The sequence below is a fragment of the Magnolia sinica genome, chromosome 16, assembly GCF_029962835.1.
Source record: "Magnolia sinica isolate HGM2019 chromosome 16, MsV1, whole genome shotgun sequence".
NCBI lineage: Eukaryota > Viridiplantae > Streptophyta > Magnoliopsida > Magnoliales > Magnoliaceae > Magnolia > Magnolia sinica.
Genome location: NC_080588.1, coordinates 57,874,622 through 57,896,417, shown reverse-complemented (window position 1 = coordinate 57,896,417; position 21,796 = coordinate 57,874,622).

The window sequence follows — 21,796 nt, the reverse complement described above, 5'->3', positions numbered from 1 at the left end:
TGTGTGGAAGGATGATCACTTTATTGTGTAATCAATTCATTGGATCCTTGTTTACTTGTGTTTCAGATAGATCATAGAACCACACGTTTTACCATGTTGCAAGATGGTAAGATTTAAGCTATTTATTAGGTGTGGCCTACCATGAACCTATCCTGCCCACAAAATTAGGAGGATCAACTTATCAAGTGACTAAACATAAGTGTTGAACATGGATAATTTGTTAATTTATTCAACTCACCAATTTTATTTATTTATTTATTTATTTTGCATATAGACCACCTCATTAGCAAATCGGCTCTTACAAATGGTGTGACCCACCAGCTTGTTGGTGAAATTTTGGAAGGCATGAAAATTTAAAGCATTTCAAACATCCAAATTTAAGAAATTAATCAAGGATCTTCATCCAAACATGATCAAGTTCCAAAAATATTTAACCAATGTTTAAGAATTTACCTCATATTTGTGTTGTAAGTTTACTATTATAGAAGTTCGATGTTAATCCTCTAAAGCGGATCTTTACCTACTCAGTCCTGTAAGAACAAAGAGTAGACAGATCAGCATATGTATTGAGGTAGGGATTTGGTGTGTGAAACTGAGAGCTTTTCATTGGGTGGACTGCAAATGTGTGAATATGTGATGGAAGTGAGGAAGTGATTTCCCTCATCATTTTTCCTGTCTTTTCTTTTCTCTCTTATAGGGTGGGAACATACACAATTCTCTTTTAGACTTCTTAACCTTAGAATATGATATATTTATAAGGAGGAATCATGGTTTCAGAAGGATGCACTAGTTATGCGCTCCTCACCTTTATAAACTTCGATATTCCCCACTATATGAAAAAAGTTTGTATACCTGGTTTACCCATGCATCCAAATTGACCCAATTCTTCCACTGTCAAATGGCATCCACTTTTTGCTATGATTGATCTAAGAGGTAGACCACAATATCTTTCAACTATTAAATATCCATGAAGCATAATAAAATATTTTTAGTGGTAAAAAAAATCAACGGTTAAAAACCTTTAATTACACCTTTAAAATCTGTTAAAGTGCTCGGCCTAGCTAAAAACCCACTTGATGGATGGTATAATTACCAAATATACTTGTATATTAGCCATTAATGTAACCTCCAAAAGTGGACCTTCCATACCAACTCCTCATGGGTTCCCTTGCATAGGATGACTAATTACCTTTCACAAATTACCCAAATCGTATTGTTATAGTCATAGAACTTAGGGTATTAGGGCAATGAAAACAACTTTTTCTTATTTAGGGTATTGGGGGCAATGAAAACAATTTTTCCTTAACTAGTGGCTGTTGTGTGCAAACCCACCTTCCCCTCAGGCAACAGGAGGGATCTCTCCCTTTAACATGTAGAATCATAGCTAGTAAAAGTTTCCTATCACATAAATTACAACATCCATGGCCTAACTAAATGTATGTGATCATCAACATACGCAATCATATCAGCTCTCTAGAGCATACAATACCAACATGTATGAATGAAAGTTCTATCTGTGTAATCTTTTCCATCTATCTAGACCTTCTTTTCGAGGCTTATCGTTTTATCGGGACGATTGCTAACTGTTTGTAAACAAATCTAGGGCCCACCCAAATTAAAAGACCTGATTCAAAGCCCAGCCCAGCCAACTAAATGACCTGGTCATTTATTTGACTCACCCATTTTTACTATACATATGGACCACCTAATCAGTAGACCAGCTTGCACAAACGGTTTCGTCCACTTGATGAATGGTGCATATGTGCACACTTCAGTCCAAGCCCAGCTAACCCGTCGGCTGGGCCAACAATGCAAACGGTATATAATCTGGCTAATCTAGGTCAAGCGATCAAACCTTTTAAAAGGTCAAAATTCAAGCCCGGTCCAGTCAGATATCAGGGCTAAAAATCAACACGGACCGAACCGTGGGCTTGGGCCATTGCAGCACTGTTGCAATGGTACTAGTGTTGAGTTATGCAGTTGAACTGTTCCTAGCCACTGGACTATTTTGAACATTGGATTGATAGCCCATAAAATGAACAGTCAATATTAGCCTTATGTAGGAGATACGTTCACTAAATAATTTAAACCATCCATTTATTTGGATCCATCATGAATTGTTTACTGTTCTAAAGATTACTTTCATATGAACAATCTTACCCATCTATGATTGCCTAGAAAATGGACGACTAAAAAATTACAACCAAGTTAGTGATGGATGGGATCATCAGATATATGTGATGTTTTGCGTTATGTCCAAGTAAGTGTGGGATGGACTAATGTATAGTTCAGATCAATTGATCAAGTTATTCATGTATCACTATCCAATCCAACTAAGAACAATATATGACAGATAAGCATTTCCATAAATCTTTAATAACCAAAACTATTGTAGAGATGTGGCACTTATTTCTAAACGTGTTTGTTACGCTGAATTTCATGAAATATCTTGAAAATTTGGATGAAATTAAATAGATGAATCATGAAATTTCATAGCATTAAGTACAACCAATCACGCCGGAAACTATTATATATTCTACTAAATCATTTTTATTCTAAATTATAATATACTAATAATTGTCAGTTGTAACATGAAAACCCATCATGCCATATTACCATGCCCAGAGATAAAACTCTGCCCTGGCCATAAGCTCCATCACCACTGGAACCATAACCAGACCGACTACGACCACGACCATGACCAACATCGCCACCAGAGCTAGACCCATAACCAATACTCCCGCTACCATTACCACCCTTGATTAGATGATGTAGAGCGGGTCGTGGACACTTTCATGGCCAAGATGGATTAGAGAAAGCCCAATCGGAGGTAAAAGTGATTAGGACCGTCAGAATCTTAAAACAGTTGTATCTCGCAAATCGAAATGAGTTTTTCAACATACCATACATGATTTTTGGGTAGGGGAAGCTACTTTAGCCAACCAACCCAGCCATACCGGGTTGCCCACCCTAGATTTGTGAGATTCCATCGACAGTCAAAAGTCAATTTTATTTCCATTTTTATTATAAATAGTAAGTTTTAATTTGATTATAACTTTTGATCTTCTGAGTTTTAGGTGTCATGCCCCAACATTAAAAGGGCTTAGAAAAATTAGGAAAATAACATGGTTAGGCCAAATTGGACACTTACCATTTTCGGCCCAAAACCAAGAAGTCTAATAGGAATCATGATCATCTATAAATAATAAGTTTACTATTTATAATAAGTCACGTTTTTAAGAAGTTTGAGTCTGAAACTCAGTATTAGATCTGAGTTCACCATTTAAAGGATTGTAATTTCATTTTTTTAAAATCATCAATCAATTTATTTCGAATTATTAAAAATTATTTTATTTTCTTCCCTCGTGAATTAGAGGAATCTCTACAAGGAGTCCAAGAGAAGCTTCATGGATTCAGAGTAGTTATCGTAGAGGAAGACAATGATCAACCTCATCACGTCCTTTCCCGTGCCACTATACCCAGACCTATAACCACCACCACCTCCACCACCTGAGCCATAGCCACGACTATTCCATCCAACTCCATAGCCCCTGCCACTTCTACCACCCGAACCATAGCCACCGCCTTGACCACAACAAAATCCAGAACCACCACCCGATCCGGCCCCTATCCACCACCCATACCCTCCATTCTCACTGCCCTAACCAGACCCACCACTGTTAGACACTCATAGCGAATCCTCCATACCCATCAACCCCTTTAGTAATGTTAGGTTAGTAACCATGCCCTATGCCATGACTATTATAGCTCAACAACCTCTCAACCCTAGCTTCCACAACAACATGACCCAACAACACCACAAAACATCTGAAATTAAGATACCAAGGGAAAATATTGCACCCTCCCATGCTTTCTCTCACAGGTATGGTTCAACCCAAGTAGCCAAAACTCTTATCTACGCTCCAGCTTATGAGCTGGTCAGCCCAACTGATACTCAAGTCCAGTCAATTGGACCCGAGTCTTGGGCCAGACCTCAGCTTGCATATGGGTAAGGGTCCAACAAGTAGGGTCGATTTGACATGTTCAACGTCGTTGGATTGAGTATTCCAATGTTGGGCCACGCCAAACCTGATTCTTCGGTTCATGGCTGCGCTGGGCCTGAATTAATCTCCTTATCTCATATGCTAGAGTTCGGCATCCTTTGGAATGGTATGATCTGGCCCATTTCTAGCATGCCGGTGAGGGACACTCTGCAGTTGGGCCCACCCAATGAATGGCTCGTAGGCTGGCCAACAAACTTTGGGCCGGTAGGTCAGGTTGGATTGGGCCTGGCCTGAACAATATTATACGATTGGGCTTGGGCCTGTCGTTCTAGGCCCATGGGCTCATGAGGGATCGGGCCTTAGGTCTTGAGTTTCAGGTCGGGTCCAGACCAAAAGTGGCCCATTACCATCTCTACTTCTACCCGTTGATAATCAGTAGAAGAACCTTGTCATGTCTACATGTTTTCTGATCCATTGATTAGACCATCCGGGTTTATGAATCTACACACGAGCTTGTGCACACCTTTTCATTATCATTTAAGTATCACAATCAGGTTCTTTGGTCAGGCTCGCACATGCAGATATATGCATGCATGTGCACACGTGTATATACAACTAGCAGAACATTCACACGGATATACAGTACATTTGACAACGAGTGTTTGTGGGACATCTATGAGCAAAAATCATCCTCGGCCTCCCATCAGGTCGGTCAACTCTACGTAAAAGGAGTGGATGGCTAAAAAGAAAATTTCAATGGTCAGCATTTAAGGTTCAGGTGTGGCCCACGTGATTAGTGGAATGCATATGATTTTGCGTATTGTCATCTAATAGCCGAGAACATTACACACGATTCAGATGCCCCCACACACTTGCCAGGCTCGCACATGTGGTGCATGTAGAGAGTAGTTTCGTGGGAAACCATTATCTCTGGAAATGCCAGGCCGTTTACTTCTGTAAAGGTCGACTTGGGTTAATGGCAGATAAGGTCCAAGCCCGGGTCCGGCTCCATGGCTCAGTGTTAGAGAGACTGTTTCAACACTGAGATCATGAGATAGATGGTGTGAATGGGTGTGTGAGTGTGTGGTGTGCGTGTGGGTATGTTTAAAAAAAAGAAAAAGAAAAAGAAGATAAGGCCGATGGTAGAGTTGGGCAGTACACCCAGATCCATAACTCAACTGGAAGACTGAGTGCAGATACCACGTTTCAACACTTGAGGTCTTGGTATCGATCCCTAGTGGGGGTGGCTAACATGGAGTGTGTTTACTGACATGGGTGTGTACTAACAAGCAAACCCCTCCCCCCCCCAAAAATAAAAATAAAAATAAAAAAAATAAAAGAAAAAAGAAAGAAAGTTGGCCACTCGACTTGGCAAATTGGACTCGTCCGACTCCTTCAGACCTGACTCAATCCGAACCCGAGTGGGTAAGTCGATTTGAACCAAGTTGACTTCGTCCAATTTGAACTCAAACCAAGTTGAGTTTGGGTTACCCAATAACTCGACTCGACTCGAAATCCAACTTGGTACTAACTCAATTCGTACATATATTAAAAAAAAACTCAGATATGACATTTTAGATCCGAGATGCGGTGTAACTAATGAAGAGGCTACAATTCTAGCAGGTGCATCTAGGTTTTGAGTTGTGATTTCAGCCTATGGATACCCGCTACATTTGACCTGACTCGGTGCCGACTCAACCCAACTTGGTACTTGTGACCAGGTCGGACTCAGTTTGGATTGGTCCAGGCCAAACTCGAACTCGGATCGGGTCAGACATGCTGGACTTGGTATTGAGTCGGGTCGAGTTCGGGTCAAGCTTATTTCAAAATCGGATCGAATCTAGTCAGCCCTAACTCGATCTGACTTGACTCGAGGCCCAGCTCTAGCGGATGGCATCAGCCATCTATCGACATATATTGCACGGGCCTAATAGCTCCACTTAAGATATATTGTTATTATTAAAATTAAAAAATAATAATAAATCTTAAAAGGAGCTACTAGGCTCACTTTACTAACTCGAATAATTTGGCCCAAGATAATGTAAAGAACCCTAGCGGTGGTTTGGATTTCGGGCACATAGATGCCCTTGCATGCTTCTATTTTCCTTGTGTGGGTAACCTTGTGTAATAGGACATTGTGATTTACAATAATACCTATGTATGGTTGGCTAAAAAGATGGGAATTCGTATGTGTTGTGCTGCATATTTATTTAAGAAGCATCCAAATTAAATGAACAAGTGCAGCCCACTCACTTACCCATGTGGAAAAATTTAGGCATGAGTGATGTAGGTCCTGCCATCGATTGCTGATCCCCTTAAAAATCCCCTCCATTTAATGATCTAATTGCCATTCAATGCCTAAGGAAATGGATGGTTCATATTGATCTTGATGCAAATTGTTTGATAATTGATTTATACCATCCATCATGTGGGTCCCACCCTTGATTGTCCATCCCTTTCGGAAAATTATTGTGGTTGAATGATTCTAATTTTCCAATCAATGCCAATAGAAATTGATGCTCCATATTGATCATGTAATAAATACTATGGTATGGTACACCTGATAAATGGATCTGCTTTATTTTTGGGATAATGCCCTAAAGTGATTTGGAAAAACGGATAGACAAATTGGATACAAAAAACATACATCAAGGTGGGCCCCATGGTAAGTGCCGCACCGTCTTGTGTGAGTCTGGGTCTCACCTAATCTGCAATGCCCATTATCCTCTATGCTTGATAACTACTAGAGCAACGGGTATTAGAACATCCAGGCTTCAAATTTCCCCAATCCGTATGACCCCAAGCATGGTGTGGCTAGGGGTGTACATCGAGTTGAATCGAGTTGAGCTGGCCTCAACTCGACTTGGCTCGGCCACTAGCTGACCTCAACTCGGTCCTCGAGCTTGACTGGCTAGCTCGGCTCGGGTCGGTCAGCAGCTCGGGCCAATTCGAGCCAAGATCGAGCCGAGTTCGCCATTGCAGCATTTCCACAAACACCTGGACTGCACCTTCAAAATCCCACTGTTTGTGAAACAGAAGCAATGGTTTTACAGGTATTTTATCAAATACCTTCTAAGCAACATAAAAACTAAGAAAAGAAAAAGGGTATTTGCTTCATGTACATTCCCATGCGCTGGAATAAGAGGCCACTAGTGCTCCATTGACAAAGTGCAGTTTCCTTAACTTCCTTTTGAGAGGATTTGGCCGCAGTTGCAACAGAAGCATGCTTCGAATCTTACTTCAGAGGACAAATTTGATGCTGGAGAAGGTGACAGAAGTGAAGGATCTGAGATCATGTTTGGATTGACATTTTTTGCTCCAGATATCATTCAGTTGAATGATCTCTGGTGCATATGAGAAGAAAGGTTCGGGGACTGAGTCATTTCATCAAACACTTGGTGAGCAACATCAATGGCAAAGTAACCGAGTCATCGAACTGGTTCGATCCGAGTTCAATTCGAGCTGGATTCGATCCGAGTCGAGTCGAGCTGGGGCTAGCTCGAACTCAGCTTCAAACCGAGTTGAACCAAGCTTTTTCGAGTCAAGTCGAGCGAGCTAACCGAGCTAGCTCGGTTCGTGTACGCCCCTAAGTGTGGCTATGTATGTTAATATTGTTAACTTTGGAGGATGCATTTGATTCTATGTCAACTTGCAATGCCTAAAAATGATAGATATAATATATATTAACTCAAATTAAACTAATTAAATTGTGAAAATCATTATTGTTGAGTTACAATCCAAAAAAAAAATGGGTTGAACAATCCCGACCTCTAATTTATAGGCATTTGTTTGTTGAAATTATATTATTAGGTATTTTCATTATTAACTGTATAAAACAATGTTCTTAGAGTAAGAGTTGGAATGAATTAAACTATTTTAGTTTTTTTTTCCCTATAAATATAAGTCATGGTTACCTCACTTGTATATATAGAAAATCAAAATCTCATTGCAGGATTTTCAGAAAAGTGTAATGTATAGAAAATTAAGGTCCAAGTAAAGAAGATTCAAGTCCAATTTTATCATTCATATCAAATGAATGAATAGCTTGGCATTCAGGTATCTGATTTAGATGAAGTTCATATTATCTTCATAATTGATACATATACAGTCGTACCTTCCACAGTTTAAAAGTAGGTACTAGCGCCTACTTATCTATCATTCTATTCTCCACATGATTATGGGGCCTTATGCCTATCTATGGCCGTGGCCGTAGGAACCTCTGCCCTAACTTCTGGCTATGGTGTGCAGGACTCCATGTAGGAAGTTGTGAATGTGAACGGGTGTCCAAATTTTGAGAGTTAATTAATGTTTGCGTTCAAATCTAAGCCGTCCATTTCATGCATCATATACTAGGACATCAGATTTGAAGTGCACCATTATTTATGGGCCGTCCAATGTAGATTGTCCTTGACTTGAAGCGACCATTATGTCTAGGCCATCCAATATAGAACCGTCCCTATGCGATTATATAATTAGGAACGTCCAGGTAGAAGTGGGCCCGTAAATTAAAAAAAAAGGGAGATGGGGAATTGGGCCAGCGTTTTAGGCACGACCTTGTATGGTTTGGGTCGAGTGATCTTCTGTTGTGCATGGTTGAATTTTAGTCCAAGACAGATTTTTTTTGGGCTTGGCATGGCTTCACTGTTTTGGGCCTGGAGGGGGATGAAATTATTTATCCTACGTTAAATAAGAATAATTTATGATGGTTTGTTAAGGGAAAAATCATGGAGCAATTATTGAGTTTAAAATTCAAAGATTAAAATTATTTGTGCTAGCTACCAAAATGACCTTTGTTACGGGTAAATTTGGACAATCCAAAGGCAGCCAGAAAGGGATAGAAAATACAAGACAAGTAGTTCGGAAACGGAAGTAGATAAGAGATCGGTCTAGATAATTGAGGCCAACCTTCATAGTTAGCTCGAGCACCAACCACAAGCAGTGACATCGGTTTTAGCTAACATCTCACTATCATGACCAACGAACAACAATAAGTACTGATTTGGCCTTGGGAATAGGCCCTGACTATAATCAACAGTTCGGCTCAGTCTATAAGACTTCGGTCAACCCGACTTAGAAGTTGGCATCAATTGTCGACCATGACCTCCTCGAAAATGTACGAAGAAGATTAACTCCTTGAAATCTTCACTGAGGATTGTGCCAAGGATGACGCCGTGTATCCTGGGGACAATTCCTCGCATTGTACGTGACCTTGTATGACATATTCATTATCATATACATGACTAGCACCAAAGGGTTATAAACATGAACACCATACACAATAGAATGTACGAACAAAAATCCTAGCACTTTGGCATCGGAGAGTCCCTTGTTGCAACAGGGTCCCCCTTGTTATCTTGTTTTGCAAGTACACAAGGTCTATCCGAAACGATAGATATCAACATTAACAACCTTAGTTAGTGAAAATTTTCGATTGTAAACTCATGTGTTTAAAATTTGGTAACCTCTCAAATAATATCAAGATTACGTAAAGTTGCATTTGTTTCCAGAACAAATAATAATAAAAACAAAGCGGTATCATCATTTGACAGAATTCGAACCGTGTTGGTATTAGTAATATATATAAATCTAAGAAATTCATCTAACGTAAAAGGTTGGTCATTTTAAATTTATGTAATTAGGTGATATTATTCACCGGGATGAAAGAAACGGTCCAAAAATTATTCTTCGGATACGAAAGATTTTAGGCATGATTTTATGTTGTTTGGTGATGATCTCATGCACATGAAAATAATTCTCATCCGAAACAGTGTGCCGCTTGCAAAAAAGGCTCTGTGCGACCCACCATGATGGGCGTGCGGCATCCATTCCATCAGTTGCGCCAGCTATTGTTTTGACGTGGCCGCACAAATCAGGCCAATCCAAACTAAGGAGGACGATCCACCACTGAAACCTTCCTGGCCCCACCGTGATGTTTCAATGCAATCAAACCCCTTGATAAGGTGAGTTGCACCCGTATGAAGGGAAAACCCAATATCATCCAGAACTTCGGTAGGCCCTACAAAGGTATCAACGGCGACTGTCCTAATCCCCAACTTTCCCCATCGTGGTGGCTCACGTGAATTTTGAATGGTCATGATTATTGGGATCGTGTCTTACCGTGAGATTGCCCAAATAGACGGAGTGGATGTCCAACACAAATAACAGTGGGCCCTACAGAGGTTTTTGTTGCACGCGCTTCCTGCCACGAGCTCGAGGGTCGGAGGGTATTCAGATGCGTTTTATTATGATAATCGATAACTACTGAATCTAGTCATGTTGGAGAAAATCAGAGCATGATAGAGACACCGGTTCCTTGATTCTCTCTTTTCTTGTGAACCTTTTCAAACGTAAATATTAAAAAATTACGAACAATCGCATACAGCAGCTGTATTAGAAGTTCAGGTACTGCTACTCTTTTCCTGCCAACATATCACGTATGTAGAATATTCATTCTTTTCATGAACTGGCCACGACATGTTGACCATGTGATATGAAAATCAGACCGATCATCTCATTGGGTGGGCCACACCAGTACATGATTCATATTGCGACTGTCAATTCATTTTTCCATCGTGTCCCACTCGAGGAGTGGATCGTACTGATTTTCATAAAATGAGTTCAACGTTGTGTGATCTACGTTGTAGACAGATTAGATAATCTATAGATAAGATATGTTTGTGAATATAAATGGATGTATCAGGATTTCTGGTACAGTCGCTGTATCTGATTATTTCTCATTCAAAAGTTATAACTTGGACAAGCACCTACGAAATCTCATGACGGTGGTTACCTTTCCAATAAAAAAATCTTAGAAAAAAGGTCATATTTTACCGATTATAGATTTAACTGTGCCTATCGGGGCACGGTATTTTCATGCATCGAGATTTTGTAACACACGTGGCACTTGTGTAAGATGATTTGAACCAGACATCATGTGGGTTTATCCCTTGACTATGTCGTAAATGGCGCTTTTCTGACTTAATAGGAGCCGTTGCTGGTGTTTGATTTTTTAGTGTTCACTTCCATATGCAACGAGGGTATGGAATTGTCTAAATGGACGGTCCTGTTAGGGGTTATGTGGGACCCACCGTGATATATGTGTTGTATCCAAGCCGTCCATCCATTTTTGAAGATCATTTTAGAGAGAACCCAAAAAGGAGGTACATTGAAGGCTCCAGTGGATCACACCACAGGAAGCAGTGTTGACAATGACTCCACCGTTGAAACCTTTCTAGGGCCCACCGTGATGTTTATTTTCCATCCGACATGTTCATACGGTCACATAGATTTGGATGAAGGAAAACATAAATATCACCTTGATCCAAAACTTCTGTGGCCCTCAAGAGGTTTGCAGCTGTAGGTATTCAAATTTCACTGTTTCCTATGGTGTGGTCCACTTGAGTATTCGATTTGCCTCATTTTTTCTGATTATCACCTAAAATGATTTTTTAAAATGGATGGACAGTGTGGATAAAACATATACATTACGGTGGGGCCCACAGATCCCTGACAGGATCGTCCGTCACTAGCTAGGTCCTGGTGGGGTAGTACCCAATCCCCGCTCTAATTTTTGGACCATGGCCTAATCACTATTGGAAGCACGAAATGGACGGTTTTGATCTAATTCATGGTTGCTACGTATTCAGAATCATACGGAGCTCGGTATCTGACCGAAGCTCCTCGTGTTCGTTGAGCGATTAACCTGTGATGGTTCATTTCAGTCCACCGAACACGTGGCTGAAAAGTAGCTCATTTACCCTATCCATCAGACGACAAGTACTGTAGATGGTCCATGGCAGAAGAAGCATACGGAGATTAATACTACTAAAATGTTATGATTTGTAGCCTTTAAAAAGGACGGTGAAAACGAAACATGATGAGCGGTTCATCTTCGAACAGCAGAATCATTTATCTTAGTTTCATGGCCAGCTTACTTACCATTTACCAATCGTCATCCGATCCACATGCGTACGTTGAACACGGACCGTCGGTCATGGTGCGGCCCGACTAACTAGCGGGCTGATGAACGGCGTCCATGACGTTAGAATTTTGATTGCTAATCCCCTTGTTAGGCCATAATCCGAGGACACCGATGTCCCACTACTGGGGTGGGACATCGGTGTCCTCGGATTATGGCCTAACAAGGGGATTATGTGGACTATGTGGGGTCCAACTTGAGTCGGCCAAACAAAGGATGCGGACTATGTGGGGTCCAACTTGATGTTTGTGAGAAATCCACCCCATCCATCCTTTTTGCCAGCTCATGCTATGACATGAGTTCTAAAATGAGGCAGATCCAAAACTCAATGGACCACACGGAAGGAAAAAGTGTGGAGGGAAATGCCTACTGAAACCTTCATGATGGAGGGTCCATCGTGAAGTTTATATGCCATCCAAACCGTTCATAAGGCCATTCCTATTGGGCTGAACTGAAAACACAAAATTCCAGATCCAAAACATGTGGACCGATGAATATTTGAACGGTGGACGTTCAATCACCAACTTTTCCTATCATGCATCCCACTTAAGTTTTAGAATTTGCCTCATTTTCGAGCTCATATCCTAGCATGAGCTGGCAAAAGGTATCAACGGAATGGATTTTTCATAAACTTTACCATAGGCCCACCTAGCTTTCGAATGCAGTATTTTACTGGGTGCCCGCCCTTCCTTCCACAGCTAGCTTGTGATGTTTGTAAGAAATCCACTCTTTCCATCTACTTTGCCAAATCATATCATGACATGGCCAAAAAACGAAACATATGTAAAGCACAAGCGGAGTAAGGGTAGAAATAACGAAGACTGAATGTCTGTCATGGGAGCTTCACACGTAATATTAGTTTTGAATAAGGGTAAATTTATTTATTTATTTATTTTTATATTTTCCATTCATGTAAGTAAAAATGACCTTATGAACAATATGGATGACATATATACGTGGCAATGCACCTTAGGAAGGTTTCAATAAAAGACATTTTCATACCCACTTTTTCCAGTGATGAGGCCCACTCGAATTTTGTGTTTACCTTGATTTTAGGCCATCGTCTTAACATAATCTTTGAAAAATGGATGAAATGGGTGAGATTTCTCACAAATGTCAACGGTATCGTAGCATGTGATAAATTGGCTTTCACAAGCGAAAAAGCTCTCAACCTGCATGAGCCAAAAAAATGAGATAGATTCAAAGCTCAAGTAGACCACACCACAGGAATCAGCAGTGATAACGGTGCTCACATGTTGAAACCTTCTTAAGCCTAGTGTGATTTTATTTCTGTACATCAGATGACATGTACTTGGATGAAGGGAAAACACAAATGCCCACTCACTGTGTTGTCCACTCGAGCTACCTATTTTTGGACCCATGCTCTAAAAAATGATATGGAAAAATGGATGGATCGACACGGATAAAACCCATACAATAGGGTGCGCCCCACAGAGCCCCTGCCTAAACCGAATGGGCAGGACGCTATACGCTTCCGTGTGACATGTCCACCATTCTCGCCAGCTCATGTCAGGACGTGGGCGAACGACAGAACTCAAATGCAACACAAGAAAGAGAGGTGTGAATGAGACGACTACCTTACTTTCTTGTACAACGTTTTGGATTATTTCGTTTTTCTCTGCATTCTCATTGGACTCCCTTCATGAATAGATTGGCCCACCAAGGTTTCATTGTTGGGCGTCCATCTCGCCTCTTCCCAAGGTGTTTCCAGTTTCAGTTTTGGATGGCCCTGATCTTTTGGCTCACGTCCCAAAACAAGCTGACGCAAAACCATGGATGGACCGTCTGACACACTTACCTAAGGTGGGCTTACAGAGGTTTTTTCCCTATCTTTTTTAACGGATTCGTTGTAAGAATTGGCATCTACCGGCAGATTGCCTGCTATCCTGCAACACTGAGCTCTGTGGGACCCATGGGTTGTATTTAAAACATTCATCTATTTCACTAAATCATTTCATTGAATGAGTTCAAACGTGAAGCAGATTTAATACTCAAGTAAACCACGACACAAGAAAAAGTAGGAATATTAATAACCGTTGGTAAAACATACTTAAATCTTACTTTATGTTTTTTTTTAGCTATTCAAACTCTCCGAGTGAATGAAAAGGACAAATATCAACTTATCTAAAACTTCGGCGGCTCCAAAAGAGTTTTAATGGTTGCATTTAATTTTCATTTTGGTGGGTGATCTGATCAAGGGTTGGAATAGACTGGGATTCAGTAGTGGCCCCATCGATACTAGAAGAGATGTAGGCCATGATATGTGTGTGTGTGTGTTTTATCTATGTTGTCCATCTAATTTGGCAGTTGATTTTACAGCATGAGCCCAAAAGGAGACAGATCCAAAGCTCAAGTGGACTAGACCCCAAAACTTGGGGGGGGGGGGGGGTAACGATGATCGCAGTCGAAACCTTCCTAGGACCACCGCGGTGTTCATTTGCCATCCAACTTGTTCATAAAGTCACATAAACCCGGTGAAAAAAACACAAATATCAGCTTGACTTAAGCTTATATGGCTCACATGGAGTTTTCACACCTTTGGCATTCAATCTCCATTGCTTTCTACGCTGTGTCTCATCTTTTGGCTTATGCTCTAGATTTGGCAAAATAGATGGATGACGTGGATAAAACACAAACATCATGGACGGGCCTACAAAGTTTTCCCCTCTTTCATGCAGGAAAAGATTTCTAGCCCTATTATGACGTATGCGTTATATCAAGTCATCATGGGGCATAAATCCAAAAATGAGATAGATCCAAAGTTCCAGAAGTATCACACCATAGGAAGCATCGGGAATAATAACACCCATCATCGAAACCTTCTTAATTCCCGCCGCATTATATATTTGCCATGCAACCTGTTCATAAAGTCGTATAAACCTAAATAAAAGTAAAATACAGATATCAATTTGTCCACAACTTCTCGTATTCAAAAAGTTTCCTACGGATATCATCGGATGGCATCACGTGGTTACTTTTACCTTTGATTTGTTTATTTTTTGATTCTGCTTCAAATAATCTGACAAAATAGATGGATGGTGTGGATAAAATACATATATAGTGATAGGGACCACAGAGTTTTTGAACCCCAACATTGGCAGTAGAGGGTTCATCATCGAATCCAAGTCCCATAAAAAGGGGAATGAGGATACAACAATACAACTGGGGGCCCCCCACATAGCTGAATGCTACAAAATCTCCAGAAGTCGGGCACTGCAGGCAATCCATGTCCCACAAGGGACATGACCCGGCTCGTAAATACGGACGTGGATTTGGTGGACCACATCAATGGGTAATGATGTGGTGATGTTTAATTGGTAGGGCATACACCATCAGCGATGGGTAGAGTAGTGAGATGGTTAAGACAATGTACTACCCCCACCAATCAAACTTCTGTGGGACTTAATCTATATGCGGAATAGGCCCACGGATCTGTCTGTGCATGGGACATGGCGATCAGGGGTTCAGATAGCTTACCTAGCTGAGACGCCGACATGGAAGCCGGATAAGAACACCAGAATACCAGAATTCCTTTAGAGCTTAGGATCTTCCTCTCCTTCACACCCTTTCTGCAAATCAGTAGATGAGACTCGAATTTTGCTGTAGTGTAGGATTGGGGACCCAGCTCTCTTTTATAGAGTCTGTGGAGAGGGAGTTTGAAACCCATCACAACTCTCTCTCTCATGCTCCACGTTGTAGCATCCTAGTTCAACTCAAACTGCTGTCTGCGTAAGACAGCTATAGCATTCCAGCCCTAGTACGCAGAGCTGCGCAGATAGACTGCGCAGCGCATCACCTGAAGTGGGGCCCACTGGTCTACTCAATCATCTAGTCCAACTGTATAACAATCCAGACCGTTGATCAGTGAGGCCCACTAAATAGAGTTCTTACATTCTCCCACTTGGGCCTCATTGAGCAACGTCAATGATAGTCATATATATAATAATTTTGTAAACAAGTTTTGATATTTTAAGAAAATATCTGAATGGTTAACCAATGAAAACAGTTGGATAATATGAGTAATGTTATTCAATCTGGTCCATCAAAACAGTCAGTATCGAAACGCGGTAGTCATCACAACATTTAATTTAGGCGAAGTGAGTCTAAGCGCGATCACAAATACTTTCAATCTTAACGACATAGATCACGAACTAGGAAATGTGGTATAAGGATTACACACTTTAGTGTGATAATATCTGTCTATCCTTAAGAGGTCCTGAAGCTTTTTCATGTCTCCAACGAGACATAACTGTAGTTCCACTTATTCAAAATTTGCGCAAAAATAAGCAGAAATAAATCTTTATATCAAAATCATCTAAACAAACTGTATAAAACGAGATCTCTAAGTGTCTGTGAAAATCAAAGTACGCTCAACTCCCACTAACTGAAAATATCTGTGGGATCAATGACTCCCATGGATGTTACATGCTCCTGAAATGGCGTGATAGGGAGTCCTTTAGTGAGCGGATCTGCAATCATCTGCTTAGTGCCGATGAATTCCACGGACACTTGATGATTCTGAACCCTTTCCTTTACAACAAGATACTTGATGTCGATATGCCTTGACCTTGACGAATGCTTGTTGTTACTAGAGAAGGAAATAGCAGCCGAATTATCGCAAAATATTCTCAACGGTTTCGGGATATGCTCCAGTACCCGCAAACTCGAGAAGAAACTCTGTAACCATAGTGCCTGATTAGATGCCTCATGGCAAGCAATAAATTCAGCTTTCATAGTGGATGAGGCTGTGGTAGATTGTTTCACGCTTTTCCACGACACAGCTCCTCCGCCATCATGAAGATGTATCCTGAAGTAGACTTCTTAGTATCGACGCAGCCTGCGAAGTCTGCATCTGAATATCCGATCAACTCCAACTGATCAGACCTTCTGTATGTGAGTCCGAAGTCTTTTATTCTCTGAAGATACCGTAATACTTTCTTTGCAGCTATCCAATGTTGCACTCCTGGACTAGATAGATATCTTCCCAACATTCCAGTGATAAAGGCAATGTCCGGTCGCGTACAGACTTAAGCATACATGATGCTCCCTACTACTGATGCGTACGGAAATTCTTTCATTCGATTCTTTTCTAAATCATTCTTTGGGCACTGAAATAAACCAAATTTGTCGCCCTTCACAATGGGCGACTTTCCTGAAGCACAATTTTGCATGCCATACCTTTCGAGTACCCTAGCAATATAGGTCCTCTGTGACAAGCTGAGCAGTCCAAGTGTTCTGTCACGGCGAATCTCAATGCCGATGACGTAAGAAGCTTCACCAAGGTCTTTCATTTTAAACTTTTGAGATAAAAATTTCTTGGTGTCGCTCAACATCCTGGTATCACTGCTAGCTAACAGAATGTTATCAACATACAAAATCATCATAACGAACTTACTCCCATTGATTTTAATATAGATGCATTCATCTGCAGTGTTTTCTACAAAGCCATATGAAGAAATTACTTCATGAAACTTAAGGTACCACTGCCGCGATGCCTGTTTCAACCCATAGATGGACTTCTTAAGTTTGCAAACCAAATGTTCTGCGCCAGTAGCTACAAAACCTTCGGGCTGCAACATGTACACATTCTCATTTAGATCCCCATTGAGAAATGCAGTCTTTACATCCATCTGGTGTAACTCTAAATCCATATGAGCTACAAGAGCCATTATGATCCTGAATGAGTCTTTCTTAGATACTGGTGAGAAAGTCTCCTTAAAGTCAATGCCCTCACGTTGGTTAAAACCCTTGGCAACAAGTCTGGCTTTATATCGTTCGACATTACCTTTGGAGTCCCGTTTGGTTTTAAATATCCATTTACAACCAATCGGCCTTATTCCAGTGGGTAACTCTACAAGATCCCATACTTTATTGTCCTGCATGGATTTCAACTCATCTTTCATGGCATTAAACCAACGAGAAAGATCAGCACTTTGTTTGACTTGTGTAAAGGATTCAGGATCCTTTTCCACCCCTATGTCAAAGTCGTGTTCCTGTAAGTATACGATGTAATCGTCTCGATTTACAGGCCTTCTCTCTCTTTCAGATCTTCTTAATGGTTCAGCTTGTTGGGTCTGATCTTGATTTTCCTCATCAGTGGTTTGTATATGAGGTTCTACGTGGTGCTCTGCAGTGACTGCAGAATCGACTGCATTATTAATGTCCACGTGATCTGGATTGACTATGACAGGAGTCACAGTCCTTTGTTCCTCAAATACAAAATTTCTTATGTTCGTGCTCCCACTGTTTTCAGTGTTCTCAATGAATCTGGCATTCCCAGTCTCAACAATCCTGATGGAGTGGGAAGGACAGTAGAATCGATAGCCTTTTGATCTTTCTGGGTATCCAATGAAGAAATAACTTATGGTTCTAGGATCAAGCTTCTTTTCATGCGGGTTATAAATTTTGGCCTCAGCAGAACAACCCCAAACATGTAGATATCGGAGACTTAGTTTTCTCCCATTCCACAACTCAAAAGGAGTTTTGCTTACTGCTTTGCTGGGAACCCTGTTTAATATATGAACTGCGGTTTTGATCGCATCACCCCACAGAGATTCTGGCAATGTTGAATTGCTGACCATACTTCGCACCATATCCATAAGGGTGCGATTACGTCTCTCAGCAACTCCATTCTGCTCTGGAGTACCAGGCATAGTGTACTGAGCAACAATGCCACAATCCTGCAGGTATTTAGCAAATGGCCCTGGATTGCGTCCTGATTCGTCATATCTGCCATAGTATTCACCACCACGATCAGATCTGACAACTTTAATTCTCTTATCGTGTTGATTTTCAACCTTGGCCTTATAGATTTTAAAAGCATCCAGGGCATCCGATTTCTCACTGATAAGGTATAGGTACCCAAAGCGAGAGTAATCATCTATAAAGGTAATGAAATATTTGTGGCCACTCCATGAGGCTGTAGGGAATGGTCCACAGATATCTGTATGTATAACCTCTAATAGATCTACACTCCTGGTTGCACCTTTCTTTCTCGTTCTAGTCTGTTTTCCTTTTATGCAATCAATGCATACTTTATAGTCAGAGAAGTCTAAAGAATGCAAAATTCCTTCTCGCACAAGCTTGTCTAATCTCTCACGAGATATATGACATAACCGCCTGTGCCACAACATGGAGGAATTCTCATAGTCTAGTCTTCGCTTAGATCCCACTACATTTCCATGCAAAGTATTAATATTATAGACGTGAGAGGCAATCAAGTCTAACTGGTATAAGTTATTTACTAAAGAGCCGGTTCCAACTTTAATCGAATTAAAGTAAATATTAAAACTTTTATTTCCAAAGTGGAACGAATATCCCAACTTATCTAAACAGGAAATTGAAATTAAATTGCGCCTTATAGACGGTACACAGAATGTATTAACTAAATTCAAAAAATGACCAGACTTCAACTTAAGCCTATAGACTCCTATTGCCTCCACGTCAACTTTGACACCATTGCCTACGTATACTGAGCGCTCCGCATCAGTTGGTGGCCTGGCCTGTAGTAATTCCTGCATAGAAGTGCATTTGTGAATAGTAGTTCCTGAATCTATCCACCAGGAATCCACTGACACATCGGTCAGATTAGATTCAAAACAGACAAGAACAGAATGATTACCTTTCTTTATGAGCCATTTCTTAAAACCTTCACAGTCTTTCTTTAGATGACCCGTCTTTTTACAAAAGTAGCACAGTTTGCCTTTAACCCGTTTGCATTTAGATCCATTTCCAGATTGATTCTCATGGTTTCCAGATGGAGGACCAGAGAATCCATTATTAGAACCTTGTTTCCTCTTCTTTCTACCTTTATTCCCTTGCCCATGTCCTTGTCCTGAAGTCACCATATTAACATTTTGAACCTTTATCATCTGCCTGATCCTGTCTTCTTCTTGGACGCACTGAGTGATGAGTTCATCCAATGTCCACATGTCTTTCAGAGTGTTATAGTTTACCAGGAACGTGCCGAATTGGGGAGGTAGGTTGTTCATGATCAAATGAACCAGTTGATCATCAGTGAATACAAGCCCTAGAGCACAGATCTTAGAAACAACTTCGATCTGCTCTACAATGTATTCACGGATGTTGCCTTTTCCATCATAGGACGAGCGAGTCAATTTATTCAGAAGAATGCCTACTTCAGATTTATCAGATTTCTTGAATCGTTTTCCCATTTCAGTTAGGAAAACTTTAGCCTTATCTGTTTCAGGCATGGCACCCTTCATCGATTCAGAAATTGAATATTTAATGACTTTCAGACATGTATCATTTGATCTAAACCATGCAACCCATCTATTATATTCAGCTTCAGTGGCATTATCAGATGGCTTTGACGGTTCTGGTGTTATCAGGGCAAGATCTAATTGAAGACAGCCCAGTACAACTTCAATGGCGTTCTTCCATTGAGTATAATTAGATCCATTTAAGGCAGGGACTTGATGCGTATTAGTTGGAATTGAGACTGAAATAAGAGATACACATATACTCACATTAGTTCATTATTTCACAAAGCAATTTAGTGAATGTAAACAAATATCAGGCAAAGATAACTGATTCAGTTGCTAAGGGAGGCATTGGCTGAATCATCCAAGATGAAGATAGGCCCAACCATCACATCTTAGTGAGAATCTGTCACATCATCATCATTCCTCCTGTGGGAGGTAATAACAACATGTTAGTGATTCTCCTAAACATGAAGCTAAGTGATGTCAGTCATGTAAATCTGAGACACTCAACACCTGTGGGTGAGATGAGTCTTTCAGCTTTACATTACCAGCACCATTTACTTCACCCGTTCACTTGACTGCCAAATGGTAATCGTCTGTGTTTTCGTTACCGTATGCATGAAAATGTGAACGCAACTGTATGCAATCCACTTATCCCAATGTTACAAGTCTGTACTTGCAATATTTTCATCGATTGAGGTCACTATGGTGGCTAACACAACCGAATCCAAAACTACAAATATAGACTTTAGGATTGCTATTATAATCCTGCCTCTCTATGGATTATATCTTGATTAGTCCGATGCGGCCCATAAATTAGTTGATACTGACCTTTTTGAAAATAAAGGGACCTTAAGTGAAACATATAAATAGGTTTCACACCTTGCATTCCAACAGTCCATATCAATACTTAAATATGGGTGATGGGCAAATAATAGGGCCGAATCAGGACTCTCATTTGATCTGTACTTGTTCAAATGAGCATGATTAAATCGAGCTCTTGACATTCTAATAATAGACCGATATTATGGATTGAATAAATTTGATGGGTAGATCTGTGTATGGCCGTCCATAAGTTTGAATAGATGAGTTAAAAGTCAGATGAAAGTTCTCGATCAAACTAATAAACGGTCAGATCATAATAAATGGTCCCTATCCTCCTGAATGAGTTAGATCATACGCTCATGATTGAACCCATATATGGTCCAAGCCAAAAATAAAAATAAAAATATATCAGAATGATATCAAGTGGACCAAATTATCGGACCAATGGGCCTTGAATGATGTCAGGGCCCACTAATTAGGATAATAGAAAATCCGGTTCGGGTCCTGAATTGCAGACCCGACTAACATTCAATCGGGTCCGCAAACCCGTCACCCAAAAATCGGGTAGGTTAAATCCCTGCCTCTAAAGCTTCTGTTCGAAAACAAACAGCCGCTGCTGCTGCTGTTTCTGTTCGAAAAAACAGCCGCTGCTGCTGCTGCTCGCCCTAGTTTCGAAGCGGTCGTCGCTGCCAGCCATCCTTGGGACCGGACGTCCGACGTCCATCACCAGACCGACCGGAAGA